The sequence below is a fragment of the Macrobrachium rosenbergii genome, chromosome 28, assembly GCF_040412425.1.
Source record: "Macrobrachium rosenbergii isolate ZJJX-2024 chromosome 28, ASM4041242v1, whole genome shotgun sequence".
Taxonomy (NCBI): domain Eukaryota; kingdom Metazoa; phylum Arthropoda; class Malacostraca; order Decapoda; family Palaemonidae; genus Macrobrachium; species Macrobrachium rosenbergii.
Genome location: NC_089768.1, coordinates 20,770,001 through 20,793,623, shown reverse-complemented (window position 1 = coordinate 20,793,623; position 23,623 = coordinate 20,770,001). Strand labels below are relative to the sequence as shown.

The following is a 23,623-nucleotide window of genomic DNA, read 5'->3' as shown; positions in this document are numbered from 1 at the left end:
CAGAATCTCGAAACGAATAGTAAAATATCAATAATTCCCAGAAAATGATCACCCTTGTTCCTTTGTTTCCGTCTTCTGCCTCTAACAAAAATAATACCTCACTTGGTCATATTAATCTGTACTCTTCCATACGTAAAAAATATTTTGACCTCCCCGTTTTCATTAAAATATATCCAGAGAAAGTTAGAATTAAACGGTAGGTGGTCGCTTTATTTATTCTGGGAAAAAACAACATGGACCAAATTATCAACATGAACCATATTATGATTCATAACAGCAAGGAGCGTATTTCAGGTGTAAAAGGTTATGGACAGGAAGTTAAATATATGGTAATAAATAGTGCCTTTTGAGTCAAAATCTCGTAAGGATGGTACCATTCGTAGGTTCAAATTTTGATTCAGCTGTAAATGTTTTTGTTGTCACCTCTCCTGATGTTACCGTGTGTATATATACACACACATACATACATACATACATACATACATACATACATATATATTTACACACACACACACACACACACATATATATATATATATATATATATATATATATATATATATATATTATTTATATATATGCGTGTGTGTGTGTGTTGTAAGTATGTATATATGTATATACTGAGAGCATCCCCGAGCTAAGAATTGCCCATCTTCCACATTGTGAAAACTCAGACTGAAAGAAACACTACAAGAGTCGTATCGAATTGAAAGTCTTGAGAGGACTGAAAGAAGAAAGAGTGACGAGAAAGCCTTCAGAATCTGCAGGTAGAGGGCCTTTATAAAACTAGATTTTGCAGCTTAACACAGTTAACAAATAGGAAAGATAAGATCCCCCTTCCCAGCTCTCAGTTATCTTTAAATCAAGTGCTGAATTTTTATTCTTGTTTTTATTTTTATTCACTTTTTCTTTTACCGTTTTCGCTAGATTTCTTAAATAATGTGAACTTTAACAAATTACTGCACGTTGAGAGTAAGATTTAATGATTCATCAAAACTCGAAATGTAAAACTTGAAGATAGGATATTATGATTTAATGAAGGGGAATAAATGACATTAATTTAGCAGGGTATGAGCCATGGTATGATAGCTTACATTAGTAAAATATGAGCATGTCACCCAATGACATATCAGTAGATTACAAATATAATTCCAGGTTTTAAAGCACACAACCATGGTACGCAGTAAATTTAACAAAGTATTGGTTTAAATACATAAAACTAGAAAGATGTTCCAGTGATCAATAAATAATAATTATGTCTTCCATTGCCATAATGTAAGGCTCAACGACCAATAAATTCTAAGTACGTCTCATATGAAACTATGCTGTTGCATATTTTATATGCTCAAATTGTCCTGTTCTCGGAAACTGCAGATATACTATGCATGAATAAACCTAGAGTGCCAGTGAAGGACCTTGATCTTTTTCAAGTTTCTGTCTTTCATTTTTCAGAGGACAAAACTGATTGCGAGTTGGAGATTGCTGGTAATTTTACCGTAACGTTTTGAGAGTTGATGGTCATTCGGAATACATCGGCAGTCTATGAGCAAAAATCTTGGCACGAGTTATAATTTGGTACCAACGTAATGACACGTATTAGAAGAATGCGTACTTATCACCATACAAATGTACCTCGTACTTGATATCTGTATACGAGGATGCGTAAGTTTGATCATTTGCGAAACCGCTGTGACTTCAGTTCTCTATTAAAAATCCGATTGAAAGTACTACTGATAGTTTTGTGACAATGAATAAAGTACGAAGTGTATGAAGGAAACTTTCCATTGATACTTTGTTATGCAATTTTAAATTACACTACTGCCTATCAGAGACTGCAGAAGTTTAATGCAGTTGATGGATGTAGAAATGCTTAAGATATACTGTATACTGATAAAATAATCCTGAATAAATGCTGTTGGCAGATACAGAAAGTTTGAGAAAATACATTTGACGGAAACCGAAAGCCTGAAAAAGTGTAGGCTGACAGATGCAGAAAGACTGAAGAAATGCTGCTGGCAGATGAAGGCAGTCTAAAAAAATTATTCGGACAAAAATATAAAAAGCCTGAAGATTTTTTTTTTTTTTTGGTATACAGTAAGCCAGGAAAAATTATCTTACAAATTCTGGAAGCCTTGAGAAATACTTTTGACAAGTACAGAGAGCTAGAGAAAATGTTTTGGATAGATGCAGGAAGCCAGAAGGAATAATAAGGAAACCTTTCCGTACTCATACATCAGAGGGAACAGGATCTTGCCAAGGAACAGATTAATGAAACAGACTGTTTTAAGATTAATAATTGCATAAACTGTTCCAGTGTTGCAACAAACGGGTTAATCACTGGAAAGTGATCCCACATAAACAACGTAAATTCTTGTATCTTTGAATCCCAACAATTTTTTTCAGGACGGGCCGTTGTAATTAAGTGAACTGTAGCCAAATTTATTCAATATTCTCTGTTCTGGTATCTCTGTCCTATGAAATAGTGGGGCTGGCAATGAAACGTTGCACTTCGGAAAAGGCTGTGAAAATGTTTCGGAGAAATTTGATTTTCAGTGGTGGCTCGTTTTGTGAAAATTAAAAATTCGTTGTTAACAAATGTAATATCGTTATAGGAACAATCCACAGTTTTAGAAATTCGTTTCCGAATTTTATGTATGTGTGTATGTGTATATGTATATGTATATGTATATGTATATGTATATATGTATATATATATATATATATATATATATATATATATATATATATATATATATATATATATATATATATATATATATTCATTATGTTCCATATTTTCGTGATTCAGTTATACTTACATATGTACAGTACATACACACACACACACACACACACACACACACACACACACATATATATATATATATATATATATATATATATATATATATATATATATATATATATATATATATATATATATATATATATATAATATAAGTTCAATTAAACAAACAGGGAAAACCTGGCTTTGACCCTCCAAAAAAGCAAGGGTACAATCTGTAACATGAACAGAATTCTCAATCTCTTGGGGAGTGAGATATTGCTCTCTTTAATTTTCCACAACCCTTTTCCTTGATTTCTACAAACTTTCCTCGTTGTTTTTACCCTTCCAGTAACAATGGCCATTAGTTCTTGAAGTATGTAACTCAGCAGAAAGTGAAACAATAGTTTATACTAGTAGACAAGGTCATGTGAAACATATTCATGATACAGGTTTTATCACTCTGGTAGCTGAAATAAATACAATTTTAAAACTCCACTGAGACCTTAAAGACTTTCTACTTAGTTATCCCAAAGTAATAGTAATAATAAGGTAAACAGCATGTAGGTATTGTGCATTACAAACTGGCAATCACACATGGCAAAAGATATGACAAGCCTCCTTTTTGGTGATTTGAACCTTGCCCGTGATTTACTAAGCCAACGCTATATATATGTATAATTATTGTTTAGGAAATGACACTTTATTTACAGACAAAGCCTGAAAATGGACCAGTTAGAGGACGTGCAACAATTACGTTGAGAGATACTTTCAGCCACTATTGTTGAATGCAATAGAATTCATTCAGCCACAGTTGTTGAATGCACTTGGTATTCGTTAAATGAGCCGCTTTTCATTCATCAGAAAAGACGCTATTTATTTATTTATTTATTTATTTATCTACCTATTCTCAGTGAGGCGGTCTATCGGCCAATGAATAATATCTCATTCTTTGCCTTGTATTTATTCTCTGTCTGAATAAGGAAGCGGGCGTTTCTGAGACTCTCAGGAATGGTATGATTTGTACCATTGCTCTTTAAAAACTTGATTTTTTAAGAGTCGAAATAATTTGTCCCTTTTGAATCCTGAACGTGATGCTCCTTCATCGTACGAATAATTATGCGAGAGATGCCAAGCATGCCCTAATATTTGGCTTTTAAAATGCTTCTTTATCGGTCAAGTTGTTTGAAGAATGTTGTAATAGTTTGATATTAATAATATATATCAGTGTAAGCAGAAACTATAAGCTCATTAGAGAACGAAAATAGGATATTGTTACGCAAAATTTACTCAAATAATTTCATTTCATAAATTACAAAAAATTATTTTAGCCAGAATTCGATGAAGTCTAGTTTTACATTATTTAAACATTCCATTTAACTTAATTCAAATCTGATCCCATGCCACACATATTTCAGTACAACGACTCCCCTCCTCTTTCGTTGTATAGGCTAATTGTCATGAAAATACATTCACTTGTTTATCTACAAAGAATCAGAAAAACTGGAAACTATATATAAATGCATACATACATATATATATATGTGTATATATATATATATATATATATATATATATATATATATATATATATATATATATATATAGATATATAGATATATATATATATATATATATATATATATATATATATATATATATATATATATATAAAAGAAAAACTTCTTTGGAAAAGAAGAGAAACAATATGGAATGAAAATGATACACAGCATTTCTTTCTACATTTCCTTATTATTGGAGAAGCCTGTATCCTAGAGTCAACATTTTCAAACAAATGGTTTATACTACATTATGTAATAGTTGCAGTAATAAGAATAGATGACAGATAATACGGGACAGCTGTAAACATCTGACACATGCCAGGTACAGAAAGAGACAAATAAGACAAGGGGTAGGCCTTTGGTAAGGGCGGGGGAGGGAGGAAGCGATTAAGCTTAGGAGACAGAAATGGCTGCCGATCACAGAGGTAGCAACGAATGAGGTACGGATGTGTTTTCCTGCCGTATTGCCAAAAGGAAAGCTCGATATCAGTTTAGAATTCAGAAACTGATAAATTTGATTCCGGTTTATGTTCGACGATTAACAAAGGAAAACATAGGGCGACAGTAAAAAAAATATCTTTCAATATATGCCCAAGCGCTATAGAGAGTTAACTGAAAGTTAGTGTGCATATATACACGTACATATACATACATACATACATATATATATGTATATGTATGTATATATATATATATATATATATATATATATATATATATATATATATATATATATATATATATATATATATATATATATATATATATGAATTTTTCATCACATCACCGTGATTCATATACAAGTGATTAATACCATTAAGCCATAAACGTCCTTATATATCCAATTTCTCTGCCTCGGAAATAACATATTTTCATATATGTTACCCGAAAGGGAATTTTTTAGTTGATAATAAGTTCTTCGTCTCGTGGGCTCGAACCACCGAAGACAAGAACTCAGGACTGCAGTGACGCGAATTTAACCACACATATACATACATATATAGGCATATAAACATATATATATATATATATATATATATATATATATATATATATATATATATATATATATATATAAATATATATATATATATATATATATATATATATATATATATACATATATATGTATGTTTGTGTGTATTCATTGATTTGCAAGTCATCATGACATAAGAAACAAAGGTGATCCGGAAGGGAAAAGAGTTTAACTTAGATCAGAATAGGCCTACATGAAAGTGGTATTTAACACTTACTGCTCCGAGAATCCTTGCCAAGTGCCTCTATATTAGAAACCTGTGACTTCAAAGCCTAAAGACAATTGTTTGCTTAATGCAATGACTTTCTTCTGGCACAGGTCAGTAGGCCTTGTTTTGGGTTCACAGACTTCTAAATACTGAATGTATTTATCTTGCTATACTCTATCTATTTCAAACATAGTCTTTCATCTTGTTTTCTTTATTTCTGTTTCAAGTTTGTGATCATAAGAATGTGACTAATCTAACTGTATATCTCTGTTTTGAACACCATAGCATTAATATTCCGTATGTTTCGATCATCTTTTGATTCTGACGCAAATGTCACTATTTTTATTTTCATCTAGAATTTTATTATATAATAAAAAACAACTACATCCGGTGATTGTAGTTGATGGGACATTATTTTACTTTAACTCCATCAATCAATCAATCAGTTGCCTGTTCAGCAATTTACTGCCTGTCTCATCATAATCTAAAATTCTTGCTGAGAGTGTAATGGTACTCTTACCTCCCGAGAATTTATGTACACGACATACCCTTTTCTCCACTTGAATAAAGAATGAGTTGCTCCTGAATTATCTCTGATATTCCTGCCTTCGCTTTTCCTGATACTTATTTTTCGTCAGAACTTAGGCTAAGCTCTGTGATCCTTCCGGGCTTAGGATGTGCTGGCAGACAAAAGTTACTCATCCCGGCGTCAGTGATGGCACTTATTCTATAACACTTCAACCATTCCGTTAGCTTTACCCTTTCATTATCCATTTAATAGTTTCGTCTTTTCGTCCTCTCTCTCTCTCTCTCTCTCTCTCTCTCTCTCTCTCTCTCTCTCATACACACACACACACACACACGTACACACACATATATGTTTGCTTGGGTGTGGGTCCGTACTTAAGTACGTGGGTTCTCTGGAACATGTAGAATTACAGGGAAAAATAGAAAGATCACATAGGCATATTTATGAACAAAAATTAATGTGAAAAAATGTTAAGAATTTTTATGTGTATTAACTTGACAGCAAGTGATAATCGTACTTCCAAGTCTCCTGTAAATATAAGACCTATTGCCCTAGAAAGAATAGAGCAGCCAACGAAATAATCATAGGTCATGCAACCAGCAAGTGACTATTCCACGAAAAAAAAAATCGTGACCTGCTATCTTTTTATAAACCACTTTCAATGTCAGTGTAATGCTTTTAAGTGTTGCTGTTTTTTCTAAGCCGGACTGAATGTTTTTGAAGTTTTTTTTTAAGCCAGACTGAATGTTGATGCTATCTGTTTAGGCCCGGCTGAAAGTCTTTGATGTTGCTCATTCTTTAAGCCAGACTAAATGTCGTTTCTGTTTTTAGGCATGCAGAGTGGTGTTGCTATTGTTGTTTATTTTCTATGTAACCAGATCGAATGTCGTTCTCTCATCCAGTTTTGCAACTAGATAGTTGCCCAATGATGTCGTACATAGACAGTTGTTAATGTTTTAGCTGTGAATGTCTTGTTTACTTGATACATTTCCTTCTTCTCAAAACATACTGGGACTCATAGTAAAAGTCTCAACTTCCATTAACATACCTTAGCAAGATCCAGTAACAAATAGGAAAACGTTATAATATCTATCTATCTATCTGTCTATCTATCTATCTATCTATCTATTTATCTATCTATCTAGTCATACTTGCATTTAATGCAGGAACCGTCTAGAATTTAATGAAAAGGCAAACGATCTTAACGTCCCTTGAAGTCAAGTCATTCACAGTTAAGTGGTCAACGATATTGCGATCTGCGAAATGGCTGAACGTGTGAACGGCCAGACCTCCTTTAAACATTCCGCACAAACACGCTCCCGTTTGCTGCCTTGATTATTTCATTTTTCCTTCCTCAAGGTTAACTTACGAAGCGTGATAAAGTTTGCCGTGTTCTTGACACTCCATTTCGAGAGAGAGGTCGTGAATTAATGGGGGTCCGCCTTGCAAGTTTATGATGAGTACATGAAATGTAAAAGTAACGGTCATTTCTCTCTCTCTCTCTCTCTCTCTCTCTCTCTCTCTCTCTCTCTCTCTCTCTCGTTTTATCATTGTTTATCTAATTTATTTTGAAAGTCGCCGAAAATCAGTATCACAGACGGAAGTGACCCTGAGGTACAAACTTTCACTGCTTTAAACTATGGCGTTATTAGCCATTAAAGATGCGATTTTGTCTTAAATTGAACTGATTGTTTATCTCTCTCTCTCTCTCTCTCTCTCTCTCTCTCTCTCTCTCTCTCTCTTATATATATATATATATATATATATATATATATATATATATATATATATATATATATATATATATATTATATATATGTAGAATCTGCTAGTCACTTTTACCAGATACATATATAATTGTAATAACCACAATGCCCTCTTAACCTCTCGAATTCTTCACACTTTTTTGGATACGCTTGTCACTACAGAGCCTTAAAATCCCAGCGCAAGAAATATGACGAAATTACGATGTCCGGTAGCTGGAAACGAACCCGGGTCCCCTAATCAGAACGAGGTACCAATGTCGACCTGACCACGTATCATAATTTCTTCATATTTCTTGCACTTGGATCTTAAGGCTTTGTAGTGGCAAGCGTATCCAAAAAAGCGCGAAGAATTCGAGGAGTTAAGAGGGCATTTTGGCTATTACGATAACATATATATATATATATATATATATATATATATATATATATATATATATATATATATATATATATATATATATATACACACATATGTCATCCATCTATCACTAACTGCGTCAACGCGCAGCGATATTTCTTTTTGATCTAAGTTCGTGTTAGGATACTCATTTTGATATCATTCCAAATCTCAACACGCATAATTTATTGCAGTTTGTTGGAAGGTCAATTTGGCGAGTTCGGGTTATCAGAACACAAAAACTTTTATACTTTCAAGTAAAACATTATTTGCTAAAGCGAAAAAGACACACATCACAAATTATCTTTTCGGTGGTTAAGAGTTTACTCATATTTTACTAGCCATTGTACATCAAAATGTTAGGAAAATATGGATAATTTTATCAGAACTTTTAAAGTTCATTTTCCTGAAACGAAACTCATTTCATGGTCACTGTAACAGTGATAAGCTTGAAATTCACGGAGCATGTTCAGTGAAGCCTATAACGAGAACAAAAGGTCAAGATAAGAAGTTGAAGTCTGGCGAAATAAAAAAAAAAAAAATGTATATGCCATACCTAAGAGAGTATTCGGCACCAAAAAAAAAAACACATACACACACACAAAAACAGACACAGACAGACACAGACATACATGCATACATACATACATACATACATACATACACAGTTTGAGAATACGTCGATGAATTATTTTTACGCCAACTAGTATGAAGTGAAGAGCATTACCCTTATTTTTCGACTATATGGATTCGGTATTTACAGATTTTTTAAAATGGTTTCATTGATACCAGCCAACGTTTCCTTCATAGCAAGGATGAAAGACAAAAGACGATTTGTTACCTTACCCATCGTTTTTACTGCATTTATTAACATTCAGGAATTACTGACATTGAACAAGTGCTGTACATGATTTACATAATATACTTGACACATAAGCACGAGACAATTGCTAAATCATTGAAATTCTGAAGTAATTTTTGACGGGCGCGTGCTAACTAGTTACTGTTATTTCATCGAAATAGGAATGCATTTCTTATAACGCATTACAATTATTCAAGAGAACCTTGAATCTGTAAGCAAACCGAGTAATTCAGTATCAAAATTTTATAGCGAACTATACTCTTTCCATATTGAGGTTAATGTGGATACGGTTCGTTGACCTGACATATCCGCGGGTGATGATGTGGAAAAGGTCGAGGGAATTTCCGCATCGGGAAAACGTTCCCAACACAGCCTTCATCAAAGGGCGCTTCGCGTCTCGTCGAAAAAGCAATATCTGCTCTGACTAGATTTTCTTTACTTTGAAGATTAGCCGCCATGAAAATTAGAGCCTCTAACACTCAGACAAAGCCAAACGGTCATGCCTGATTCCCTTTGGCTCAAACTCTGCTTCGTGACTTCTTTTAATGTTTATCAGTTTCCTTTGGGATCTGAATAGCTATCAAATTTGCTTCACTTCTGTATCTCTGATTTCCGTCCCATACTACTCAAATTCCTTCAGTCGAGCCCGTGAGTGGTCTTGTTGAAACCAATTCATAAAGATGAAAACACAAAATAAAAATGTCATCACGCAATTTTTATACTTACGAATATGAATGTTTCAAGAATGGCCTGCACAACCTGATCACCTGATCTGAATATACATTACTTGGAATAAGTGATTGAGTGGTGGATTTACGTTTACTTGGTAGCACAACAACATTAGAAATCGACGGAGTAAATAGATATCTGTGAACGAAAGAATACAGTTCACGGCTCTTGAAAAAATAATTCAGAGGAATTATTCTCATTTTATACCTATTGTATCATCTAGAACGATGAATAGCCACCACCTTATGGGGATACATTTCAGTCACGGAAACTGAAGTCACTGGACCCGAATTTCCCACCAAATACAAATAAACGACAAACTAAACGATAAATGCATAAACATTTAAAATCAATTAGGAATATCTAGATGCCCATTAATATCACAAGAGAAATTCTGAAAAAAAAGAGGCAAATTAAAAGGAAAAATTTACTTAGTAAATGAAATTCCAGTTCTGCATACAGATCTTGGTATGCTGATCAAGAGTATAATTATAAAAAAAAGAAGAAGAAAAAGATGCCCCTTTTGCGAAACCCACAGTGTGAAAGAAAGCACTTATCTAAAAGGTAACGTGAGCCTTGACACTCAAAGCTGGTAGTCTCAATTGTCGGGGCATGGCTAGTCTGTTTGCTTTCCTGTGCCTGGGTTTATCAAATGACGGTCTCTTTTTAGCATCATTTATTTTTTTTTAATAACATATTTTCTTCATTTCGGAAAGCGGGTCTGGTCTGATGATTGGTCTTTTGGCTGATGAATCTTAAACCAAACAGACAAACGAATCAAACCTCTTTACATCGCTGAGGGCAAGTGCATCATTAAAACATTGTCGCAGTACTGATACTCTGTTCGAATATGAACTCTATAAACATAAAACAAGAGCGTTAACAGACTATAAGCATCCGATAGGGCCAAGCAAGACTTCACCCCTTAAGGGGCTCCATATCCCAAAATTGCATTCTTATGTCTCCCAAAAACTCTTTTTGTTCCGAGTCATAATGCCTTCCTTTTTATATTTGTGCAGAAGTCCAGTCTTTTTTTTTACCGTTATCCTACTAATAAAGAGGGATACAAACAAACAAAAAGGCCGAGCCAAAAAATAATAAATAGATAAATAAATAAATAATAATAAATAAATAAATAGCGCCTTGCAAAAAGTAAGTTTCTTCATAATGTTCTCGAGAAATTATTTGATATCTTGAGTGGTCACAATGCTGCTGCATGGAGGCAGTAGTGTAAGAGCTTCTGAAGCTACGCCCACTTTGTACAGTGTACCTGTCTGAGTGTGTGTGTGTGTGTGGGCGCGCGCGTGTGTTAAGTAATCTCACGACAATAAAAGCCTGGTAAGGATTAGTTTTCAATTACGAGTCACAATTTTGTACATCTGTTGAGAATGGACATACTTTCTTGAAAATTGCACCAATTTAATGGAGAGAGAAAGATGTCTACTTTTCTAAGTTGCATTCACCAAATTTCCATCTTTGAATCGAAGTAATTTTCAAGCGATACTGAGATGGGTAAGAGAGAGAGAGAGAGAGAGAGAGAGAGAGAGAGAGAGAGAGAGAGAGAGAGAGAGAGAGAGAGAGAGTGTAGTCCTCTAAAAGCAAGTGCATCTGAGAAAAAGAGTGTTGCATGTAAAGGGAAAGGAAAGATGATAAAAGACACAGATTGGTTCACAGTCATGAGATTTGAAACCTGAGTTGCAGTCCCATGGCAATTATTATGCAAGTCTAACAAGAAATATAAATCTTCTTTCATGAGATCAAAAATATCACTTTGCAAATGCTGAATAGCCTGGTCACTGTCATTTGGTAGGGCTTACCAAGTAAAATCCCTTTCTAGGTTTTCTTGTCTTTATATCCATAAGTAGGATCGAAAGACTTTTAGGATATTGTTTTGTGAAATATACCACTCAGTAACTAACCAAACTAACGCAGCGATCGTCGTTTGAGCACAGTGATTTTAGGTGAAAGTACTGAAGAATCCAGATATAAGGCTATTTTAAATGCCCTAGTTTAATATCTTAAATGTAATACTCATCCTATAAGTTTTTCTTATTTACTCTTTTTTTGACCTTTGACAGCTCGTTGCCTCAAGTCAAGCATCATTGCTTTAACTTTTCTTAGTACAATTGCTGTTCAAACATTTAGTGATTTTTAACTTTACTGCTGGGTCACAGCTGGGTATCCCATTTTGTGGAAACTTCATGCATTAGCTTTACCACTGTATAACAAGGAAGGTTGCCACCCATCCCTCTGGACATGATTTTTCGACCTGGTAAATATATTGCTAGATCTGATCAGAGTATCATTTAATGGCAATTGGCTCTGTATCTCTGCAATAAAGAGCATAATATCTTGGTGCGACCTTTACGTCAAATCAGATTATAGGCAGGTACCTGTCTGAGATTGATTTGATTTATGAAATTTGTCCTGTCAACCCAAGCATTTAGGTGCTTTTGGCCATTCAGCGCATATGAAAGTGAAAAGGGAGCTGGACTGCTGTACAGCAAGATGAAGAGATCCAGAAATGAAGGGAGGTGAAGTACAAGGATCTACAAGTGAAACTGGGAGAAAACCACACAGTTGCACTATGAATTCATAGTCAGAGAGAATGGACGGCAAAGTTGAATAAAGGTAGCAGAAATGGAGGTAAAGCAAAAGGATAAAAAGTGGATGTAGTTAGATGCCGAGAGGACGCTTCTAACACCCTTTAGTAGCCTAATGCCTACAGTGCACTAACGGCACTGACCCGACGGCATATACTAAGATCCAGTGACTTTAACCCCTTCTGATGCTTACAAGTGGATCCGATTATAAAGAAAAATGGCAGAAAAGACATCCACACCGCACTTGAATGTTTTCACCTTTATCCTGGAACAAAGAGTCTATGAGTATCATACAACTAGAATGAATCATTTCATTTAGTATTTGAGCAACGTCATCACTTGAGCACTTATGTATGATTTATGTGATAACTGGAGCTTAATGATTCGCTAACTATATACCTTCTCCCAACTATTAGTGATTGTTAATGGACTAATCTGTATTAAGGTATGTCTTGCACAGCTATGAGACTGAAGAATAAGACGAATTTGATGAAACGCAGAGCGAATGTGACATGGACACTTTCTGAATTTTTGTGTAATTGCATGGGGCTGGCTTGTATATTTTAGATAAAGTATGACGATCATAGGATGATAAGTGCAGTATTTCAGAAGAAAAGCTATTTTTGTCATTGGAAAGCTCATATTGATTTGGTAACATTACACTTCCCCTGTATATTAAGCAATGTGCTTTAACTTCACCAATTTTGCGTTGCAGTTATAGTTATATATATATATATATATATATATATATATATATATATATATATATATATATATATATATATGAAGGACGATCAAATTTTATTCTCTCATGGTTTTGTTATGATCATAAAAAAGACAGAGATTTGGAATAGGCTAGAGTTGCCCAAGTGCAAGGAATTTATCTTGCTAATAAAATATTAAAGGCTGGGGTTACAGGGTCAGAGATTTTTAGGATGAAAATATAACTTGTGCTGGAGTATGTAAGGAGGAAGGCTTTCCCCAGTTGTTTGAAGTATTTTTTTTTTATTTGTAAAGTGCTGCGACCAGTTAAAGAAAGGACAGGTGCGGGGGCAAAATTTGTTTGATAAGAACAGAGGTCATGAGTAAAGTGTAGGATAGCAAATGTTTGCAGACAGTGAAGAGAAAAATAAAAAATGGTAACATTCTGAAAGCTTGTAAACGGACGAAAGTTGAATGTTATTCTCAGGAAGAGTAATGATGTGACGTTAAATGATAATCATGAAGTTGAAAGGTTTAACAATGCTTTTTAAAAAAGATATTTGGGAATGCATGTTAGCAAGAGTGCTTTAAAACTAATACGGACAGCATGAGAAAAGAGGAGGTGTAATCATACGGGATTTTTGGGATACTTGTAATGAAGAATGAATGGCTGAGAGAGGGGATGAATCACAAAACACAATAGAAGAATCAAAGAAAACAGCAGATGCTTAATAAAACCTTGGAAAAATGGCATTGTCTCCTGAAGAATAGTTGGTGTATACGAACTAACTGTCGCATTTCGGATGCTGATTGCATATAAAAGAGAAAATCTGAGGTCGAGATGAATTGTTCGCTTATCTTGTATGAAGACAGGATTATAGAGATGTGTAAAGCGAAGAGATAAGAAGAGAATGAAATAAAAAATAGCAGATATGAAAAGTTGGAACAAAACATTTTGAGTTACTTATTAAAGTGGAGAAACTGAAAGAGGAGAGGTTGTTGAATGTTATTATTTGGAAGTGTTAGGAGAGGGAGACAGACTAAGTGGTGGTTTCGTGATGGGGAACACCAAGGAAACCTTTGCGTGCATGAAAGAGAGAAGTGAGTCGTGTGATGAATAAAGAGGGTAAACGTGGCCCTCATGTGCTTTTTATGTTGAAGTTTCTTGAAACTTAAGATATTATAGTTTTTTGTACACGGGTTCTTCCGTGATGCTGCAGATAAGATGTGAATTAGGCACCAAAATTTTTTATGGTTTTCTTGAACCATTCGCTGTCTGGACATGATACATATATACATGCATGCATGCATACATACATACATACATACATACATACATACATACATAGATTCATAAATAGATAAAACTATAAACCCCAGGTCTCAAGTACACAGAATAGACTTTTCAACCCTAGTTTTAACTTTGATGTTACATTAAAAGTATTACTTGCCTTTGTTTTTAATTGATTTATCATCAGCATCTCACCTACTCGATGCCTGTTGCAATAAATCTGTAAGTAACTTTACACTGCTAATGCTATAGGTCCCTTAATTGCATTAATGATCAAAGCAAGCCAGCTGTAATCATGTTATGCTAAACCATCAGGACAGGCAGGCGAAGAGCCCTCTCGCTTCGATACGTCTGGGCTCTGGACTTGCATTGTTAGATGCATAATGCAAAGCAAATTACCAGCCGACAGTGAGAGAAATGTTAACTACTCTTGAACACAAATGGACATTTCACCATTTAAAACAGACGTAATCATGTGCTACTATAGCAATGTTTTACGTGAGATCATCAGAAAAATATTTGCTCATTAGTTTTAATAATACGAAGAATAAAAATTGCCAAAGAATATACTACAGATCTTAGTAGTCCATTATTCATGAACTAATATGTACTCAAGATTCATTAGTGACAGAAAAAAATTATCAACGAATTTTGGAAAATTAAATTCATGATTAATGAATCCATGGCAAGTCTTACAGACTTAAATTAATTGATTAATTTACTAAGTTTTCGGGCATCATAAATATGAAAGTAGAAACACACACACAAACACACACTCTATATATGTGTATGTATACATATAAATATAGTATAGTATATGTATATGTATGTATATATATATATATATATATATATATATATATATATATATATATATATATATATATATATATATATATATATATATATATATATATATATATATATATATATATATATATATATATATATATATATATATATATATAGTAGCCGTCATAGCTCACGCTTTCTTGGTTCGTGGATTGCTCTCAGCTTTCTGCAAAGCAGTTCATTTAGGTAAAGATTGGTACCAACTGCCCCCTTGGCCAAGAAAATGGCATGAAGCTAGCAAGCTTTCCCAAAAAGTCATACTGATAAACAAGAAAGCTGTGCTTTATCTTAACAAGTCTCTTAAATCATCCTAACTTAACGATACTTGCACAGGACCACATGGACTTCTGCCGCCAGGTGCTAGGTTCATCCCCTAAATTCAGTCAATATTTTATTTTAATTTTTTTTTTATAACAAACAGTTACTGTTCTCTGCTCCTACCTGGTATGATCAGCCTCGTGCTTCGTATGGTCATTACCAGACACAGTTCTAAACTTGTTATTAACCATATACAGTACAGGCTAGCAATGTCATTATTTTCTCAAGGATATGCTTACTGGTATCAGATAGTATCATTATATAATAAGCTAGATAAATAAAAAGACCTCTCGTTTTTTCGCCAAGGAGATAATCCTGCGAAGGAAATAAGAGGAAAAGTGAGAGAATAAAAACTCAAGGAAAAAGTTAGTTTGTGAAGCTATTGGGACACATCTGCCAAGTTGTTTGTCAAGTCCGCAAACTCCTAAGAAGGTTATGCCTTGGTCCACGGTGCAGGTGATATACAATTTATTATCTTTTTCCCAAAAGAAGATTATGCCATGCATTATTTTGTCTGTTTAAAAAACTAAATCACTTGTACCTGAAATTTCCTTTTTTGAATTTTAAATATCTTCAAGACAACCGAAAATTATTCACCGTATGTACATTAACATTGGAGAAATTAATCCATTACGACAGGTGCTTTAAAACTCAATCAAGTTAACTGTTACGAGGTCAACAGTTGAAAGGAATCAATGCGAAAGTTTCTCGGAATATAAGATTCGAAAGAACACGCACAGGGTAACAACAGAGAGCGCATTGGATCGATTACCTATAACTAGTGAGAGTCAGGTAAGCACGGCTCATTGTCACCTTACCTGAGTAGGTGAAACTACTGTACTTGTGGGTGTGTGAGTTCGTGTGGAGGTGAATGTTAGTCGGTCGATTGGCCTTTATTAGCGGGATACCTCTTGCAACGGTTGTTGTATAAAGGGGTCTTTTGATTCGTTTTAGATTCAAGAGTATCTAGAACGAACGAAGAAGAAATTTAATTTTATTCCTTTGAGTATCCTATAATGAAATTAATTTATTTTCATTTACGAAAATTCAGTAACTGTCCAGTGGCCATTTTACTTTGCCAATCGGTCTTATAGCTAATTTAACCAAAGTAAAACGTCAAAGGTCACTGTGCTCCACCTAAACATTTCCTTCTTGTCCTTACACATGTCTCGGGCTTTTCGATTAGTATCTTAGCCATTAACATTATTCTTAATAAAATGTTTGTTTATTTACTGCATTTCTTTAGCCACTTCCGTACTTGAAAATTCATTATTATCATGGGTTCTGTCTCTGCAACGTTAACATTAAAGATCTTTTCATGCCATGCTGGGCACAAAAATTGCTGTTTCCCCTGTGAGCCATAAGGAAGGTTCCGCTGGTAGAAACCCCACATTCAATCGGAATTAAAAATCCCCATGTCTCTTAGCAGAAGTACCTCCCCACCGTCTACCTGCCCCTCTTTTCATTTTGCAGCTGTTTTGTCTCTATTTTATTATCTTAAAATGAAACATTTTATTAGCACTGGGTTCAGGGCAAGCTATGAAAATAAGATCCCCGTTTGCGAAAACAAACTATCCACGTAAATAACATTCTAGAATATTTAACTAGAGTGAATACACTGCAGATTTTCTTTGTTTCCTTAAAAATGCGAAAGTACATTTTAGCTAATATAAAGGTATGATTTCGTTTTCCTCTTGTTTTGCATATTGGTTAAAAATTAAGAGACATTTTCTGCATGACAATATAGATCTTAAGGGGTGCAAAAATTAAGGGAAGTATGTGTTGGTTAAAAAAAAATTAACATTTTATACTGGTGCCTCCCCAACACCAGTGTAATGAAATATTAAACCATATATGTACTATGTATGACTGTATGTATGTACGTTTATGTGTGTCTGTGTATATATATATATATATATATATATATATATATATATATATATATATATATATATATATATATATATATATATATATATATATATATATATATATATATATATATATATATATATATATATATATATATATACATGGGCATTTGTACACTCAAATACATCCGAAAATCATGCATTATATTTACAGCATTCCTGCAGCTGTAAGACAATTCTGAAATAATGCAGCATAATAGTAAGTGTATTTTTTCAAAGGAGGTTACACTTCAACATCGAGAACGCATTAATGTATTGCTTCAGTATATAAACTTTTCATTTGATACTGGACAAACTTAAACTGTAAATAGAATGTGAACATTCTGTAGCAGGGAGGTTTTAATTATCATATTATTTCTTAAAAACCACGTTGTATTAGTTTGGTTAAAAGGGTGAACTTTAGATTTGTATCGTGGAAATCATACACCTTAACTTCAAGAAATTCAACCTATATGTTTCCTGAGGAGTCGGGAGTTTAAGTCTAGAATTGTGACAGGCTGTGCAAGAAATTGCTTTATTAAGGCTCCTTACTACTGCAATCCCATAATGAAAGTCTTGTTTTAAAGCCAGTAATAATAATAATAATAATAATAATAATAATAATAATAATAATAATAATAATAATAATAATAACAAGAGAGTGAAAAGAAAACCTAATGTCATTATGATATTACGTAGGAGTGCATAAATCACTACGTTCACTATATATTCTGTATTTGTGGACAAACACTGAAATTTTAAGTCGAATTTAGCCCCTGGTTTCTGGTGTGGTAAGTTCCGTAACTCATAAAATATAGATTTGGCTAATGATTTTGCCAGAGGTCAGTCAGATTTTTTTTATTAGAGCAATATTATCCTGAAAATAATCGAATATACCAGGCTATACTACTACAATGAAGGACTGGATCTTTCATTCAGAAAAAACTCAAGACCTTTCATTCAAAAAAATTATCGTGTCTAAAAGACTTCTACAGTATAATGGTCATCAGATTAGGGTATTTACATGGTCATGCTTCATTATGCATTATATACAAATTACTGAATTTGATCTACTGTAAAGCTATTAATATTTGAACGAAGTAACTCTTACATCGTGATTAGAAAATCCGTTAGTTTTAATAGGATATTAATATGTGATGTTTTTGAAAGAACCATGTTGTAACCTTTTTAGTAAAAATAGCAAATGATTTATATTTTCCAAATCAATAATTCATAACTTTGATTAACAAAGGTTTCACTCAAATTGGTTGTCATTCCTTTTGTTGAGTGTTCTGTGATACTTTTAACATAATTAACAAATCAATAGAATCAAAATATGTTTTCTATTTCTTTTCATAATATGTTTTTTTTTTATTTATTACATTGCATATCCAACTAAGAAAAGTACATCACGATTATCGGTTTTAGAGCTATCATATCATCTTGTTAAAATCCCTTCTGGTAATAGCCCTTCGATTAATGATCGCTTTATTATAAACTGCCTCAGATTCTTATGATTTTTCATGTAACTCGAATGAGGCAAAGACCAAGAGGAACCGGAATGCATAAGGTTTTATGACCTGAATAAGAATCCGCATCGCTTAATATCAAAATACAAAAGCTCTATTCATGTTAATTCCCATCCGAAAAAAAATAGTACACACAGTGACACTTCCGGAATATCTGTGCATCATTAATTCGCTACAACCGGAAATGTCCACTTTATGTAAATAAAACTGTGGTCAACATTGACCATAATGAAGCGATGGGACGATAGATAAAAAAAAAAACATCGATATTAACGTCCTCTCAACAAGTTGTACCTATCCATGGAACAAAAGGTAGACAGGAAGTAGCCGAAATTGAAAGCGCTGTTCATCCGTTATAACAATCCCCCACTCATTCATTCAGAGGAACTGTCTTTTGTTGGACTGGTGAAATGTATTGATACCATATTCGTCATTGCGCATGGTAAATATTTTACTGCCAAACTATGAAATTAATTTAAATGGTAAGATTCATGACGGATAAATCAAAATGAAGTTGAATACAGGCGGAAACTGAAGGAAATAGAAATTCCGGAGGCAATCGTATAACAAGCACAAGGGGAGAGAGAGAGAGAGAGAGAGAGAGAGAGAGAGAGAGAGAGAGAGAGAGAGAGAGAGAGAGAGAGAGAGAGAGAGAGAAAGCAACCCAGAACAAGATAAAGTATTAAAGGAAAAGACAAATGAGAAATTATGTAACCTAAGTCTAACCTAAGGTTTTGGAGCACGTTTGTTCCGGGAGCGATGACAAGTTGCCCAACAAAGGAAGTTAGTATTATTTACTGTAATATTTAGGTAGCAAGTCATTCCTTTTACTTGGTGGTAGTCTCGGGTACCAAAATAATTGAGAGTAATTGTTGTTTCAGGGTTAGTTTACAGTACACTTTTCCTCTCTCTTTCACTCTCTCGCCTTCATACATATATACACACAATATATATATATATATATATATATATATATATATATATATATATATATATATATATATATATATATATATATATATATATATATATATATATTAATCTTTTTTATTATTTCTTTTATTTTCCTCATTAACGACCATACCTTACCTTACAAGGTGTGCCACAATCTTCAAAATTATATTATATGTCATTAATCGAAAGTACAACGTTTGAACTCGCTTGAATCACTTCATAGGACTGAAATTTACGTAATTGGCGCGGTAAAGTCAATAAAACAAATGTAAATAATCGGGCTGAAAATGATTAATGAAATGCAGTAAGTCGTACACAGGCAACAATACCGCAAAAACATAGTAACCAAATTACATGGTTTTGCTAATAAACAAATAACAAATGGGAGACTTAAATTCTAAGTAAGTTATTACATAATACTTTTAGCGCTAATTTAATTTCTTTAATAAATTGCCCATGGGCTTTTATGTCATATTTCGAATATTTATTTTTGTAATCTCTTAGAGTAATGTCCGATTACTACGATGATTGGAAATTATAACCGATCTTACTGTCTTAATTCTGGTTCCCAACCTTTAAAATCTCTACTAACTAGAGTTCACTGATGATTTTAGTATATAAGAATTATGCATTATTGATTTTATCACCAGTATCATTCAAAAAACCTCATTTTATTTACCATAAGTAATTCCTTCTCAGAAAAAAAACACCATTGCTTTTGAAAAACATTTCATACGGCCCTTTCACACCAGCTCCACTATTTTTGACACAGTTCAAGTTGCATTCGACCAGATTCTTTTCTCGTCAACCCATGTATTTTTTCCCCTCTTTTCTTTGCTGACTTCAGATGGACAACTTTTTGTTCTGGTGACTGATGTTAGTGGATGCATTCACTGAAAAACTGTCCCTTTGTTTGAAATAAGCCTGTGTTCAGTGCATTAGCTGTGAAAAATCCGAAACGCGGCTCTGACAAGAGAAATAAAACCATATGACATTCAGTGATTGCACAAAATGTTTTATTTTTTTGCATAACATTCATTTGGACACCTGTGTGATATTTAGAGTCTTCGTTATGAGGTTTATCATGAACACGTGTATGCAAATAGAAATTACAAAGAGGAAAGACTGTATGACTGGCTGTTAATCATACAGGCTCTAGTCACTGTTGTGAGAACTTGCTTTTTTTTGTTTTGGCTTGCATTTCTTTCTTGTCTTTTACTTTTCCGGCAAACAAAGTTGATTTTAATTACTCACGCTTATTATTTTACCGTCTTTTAGTAACAATTACTCATCTCTATTAGAAGTCGCTTTGCGTTTACCCATGTAATGTGTTATTTTTGGACCTTTATCATTATAAATATCCTAACGTAGTCTAGAGCGAATTCTTAGGTCCTCCTTATGACTTTCGATGCCATAATAGCAATTCCCTTTTGTTAAGAACATTTCTTGAAACTCTCCTTACCTTGCTCTATACGTTGTGATACACGCTTTTTTTCCTTGAGATTTAATCACGTTAACGAAAGTTAGGAAGATGGAATACGTTTCTCAATGAAATTCTAGTACAAAACATTGTTTATATATATATCATTATATATAAATGATGAACTTGAAGCTTTTGAGGAATATTGCATTTGTACACTATTTTTTATATTGCTGTTTTTTAATTAGATTCTTGACGTCAAACCATGCAAAGAACTGCTTATGGAACGATAAATAAAATTTGATGTGACGTTCGAGAGTTAGCAATGACGTCATCAGATTATGCGCGAAGCAAGTGTCTTAGTAAATGACACTGGTATTAATCTCTCTCTCTCTCTCTCTCTCTCTCTCTCTCTCTCTCTCTCTCTCTCTCTCTCTCTACATATATCTAATTATCTGCCTCTCTATGTATTTGTCTGCATATCTACCTGCTTATGGCATTAGTCGTAAAATCTTTTGTCCTGATTTTACTTAACTATAAACAGGAGACATTCCAATTAAAACTTTTAAACTCAAAGCTAATAATCACCCTTACTTGCTCTTGGCAGCAATTCAAGTATTCTTGAATTAATATAAAACTTTTCCCTAAGGATAAAACAAGCACACTAACCATGACACATATGCAGAAAATGATAGTGGTACGTCATACACACACACACATGCAGTACACATATATACAGTATATATGTGTATATATATATATATATATATATATATAAATTATATATATACATATATGTATATATAAAGATAAAATCCACGAAGGAAAGGGAAACACTGGAATGTTATGAGGCCTTTCGACTGTCTGTCGTCCTTTACTTAGCAGACAGTCTGCTAAGTACAGGACGACAGACAGTCGAAAGGCCTCAGCAGCATTCCAGTGTTTCCTTTCCTTGTGATTCAGTTATGGATTTTATATTTATTTATATATTCATCACGTTCCATATTTTCGTGATTCAGTTATACTATATATATATATATATATATATATATATATATATATATATATATATATATATATATACTGTATGTGCGTGTGTGAAAAACACTTCAATAGGCACTTGGCGTTCAGGATTGACCTTTGACCCCCATGGAAAGCAGTTAATACACGAACTAAAATAAAAAAAACACATTAAGCATCCTACATGGTGTTTGTCACTATGAGGGTACGTCACCGCAAGTAAAGAAACAATGATACGCAGGAAAATGGTAACGGTCTCAACGACAGGCAAATAGAAACTGAATGTTTTTTGCTATTTTATTTGAAATGAACTGTTTTGATGAAACGTGTTATGCAGTACAGATGGAAGATCAGGACGAAGATAGTCTGAGTATGTGTCGAAGGTAAAGTAGGAGAGCAGGATTGAAAATGAAACAGTTCTTGGATCTAAAGGTATCATGATGCAAAATTAAGAGTAGAGGTAAGCTAGTCCACTGCTTGTTAATCCAGATCAATCTGGCTTACTCCCAGCACGGGCCTTCGCCTGGAGGTGGCTCTTGAGTAAAATAGGGTTCCCAAGGGAATAAAAGACTAGGTGGGGACATTCGTACTCTTCCCAACCAACGGAGAATCTGCCCCGAAGACAAATGGTTTACCAAGAGGCCAGAAAAAGTGTTGGAGAGCTGGGGCGAAATGAGGAGAATTATTACTTAGTGAACAAAAACAAAAACAAACAAAAAAAGCTAATTATTTCATATCGTATGATAAAGCAGTGCATGGATAACATGTTCTCTGAGGGCCAGAGGAGGAAGAGGTGTTTTAACCTGAATTTGGCTAATGGAAAATCAGGTTAGTAATGAAAATGTGACAGGTGATTAGTTGACAATGATGTAGCAGAAAATAAAAAGTTTCACAGAATATTTAATTTTCCTCAAAATCGGAATATTACGTCTCGTAATTTTAATAGCCATAGGCACAAACTAAGCATACTATCGTGAAATACATCGATTAAAGCTCAATTTTAGATACTGATACATTATTATCATTATACGGAGAATTTTTTTTTAAGTTTAATGATTGAAATAACACAGGAGTCCTATTACTGTGTACAATTTATGTAATACCGTTAATCAGGGAGATCTCACCAAGCCGTTGTATGAGTATTTATCTA

At 33.6% G+C, this 23,623-nt stretch overlaps 1 protein-coding gene and 1 long non-coding RNA gene across 6 annotated transcripts in view; one reads left to right on the top strand and one right to left on the bottom strand.

The window, feature by feature from the left end:
- LOC136854118 (uncharacterized) overlaps window positions 1-23,623 on the top strand; it is a 409,448-nt gene that overhangs the window by 330,234 nt on the left and 55,591 nt on the right. The window lies entirely within an intron of this gene.
- The window catches only part of LOC136854116 (calcitonin gene-related peptide type 1 receptor-like), a 161,756-nt gene that overhangs the window by 118,158 nt on the left and 19,975 nt on the right, over window positions 1-23,623 (bottom strand). The gene's annotated exons all lie outside the window — the stretch shown is intronic.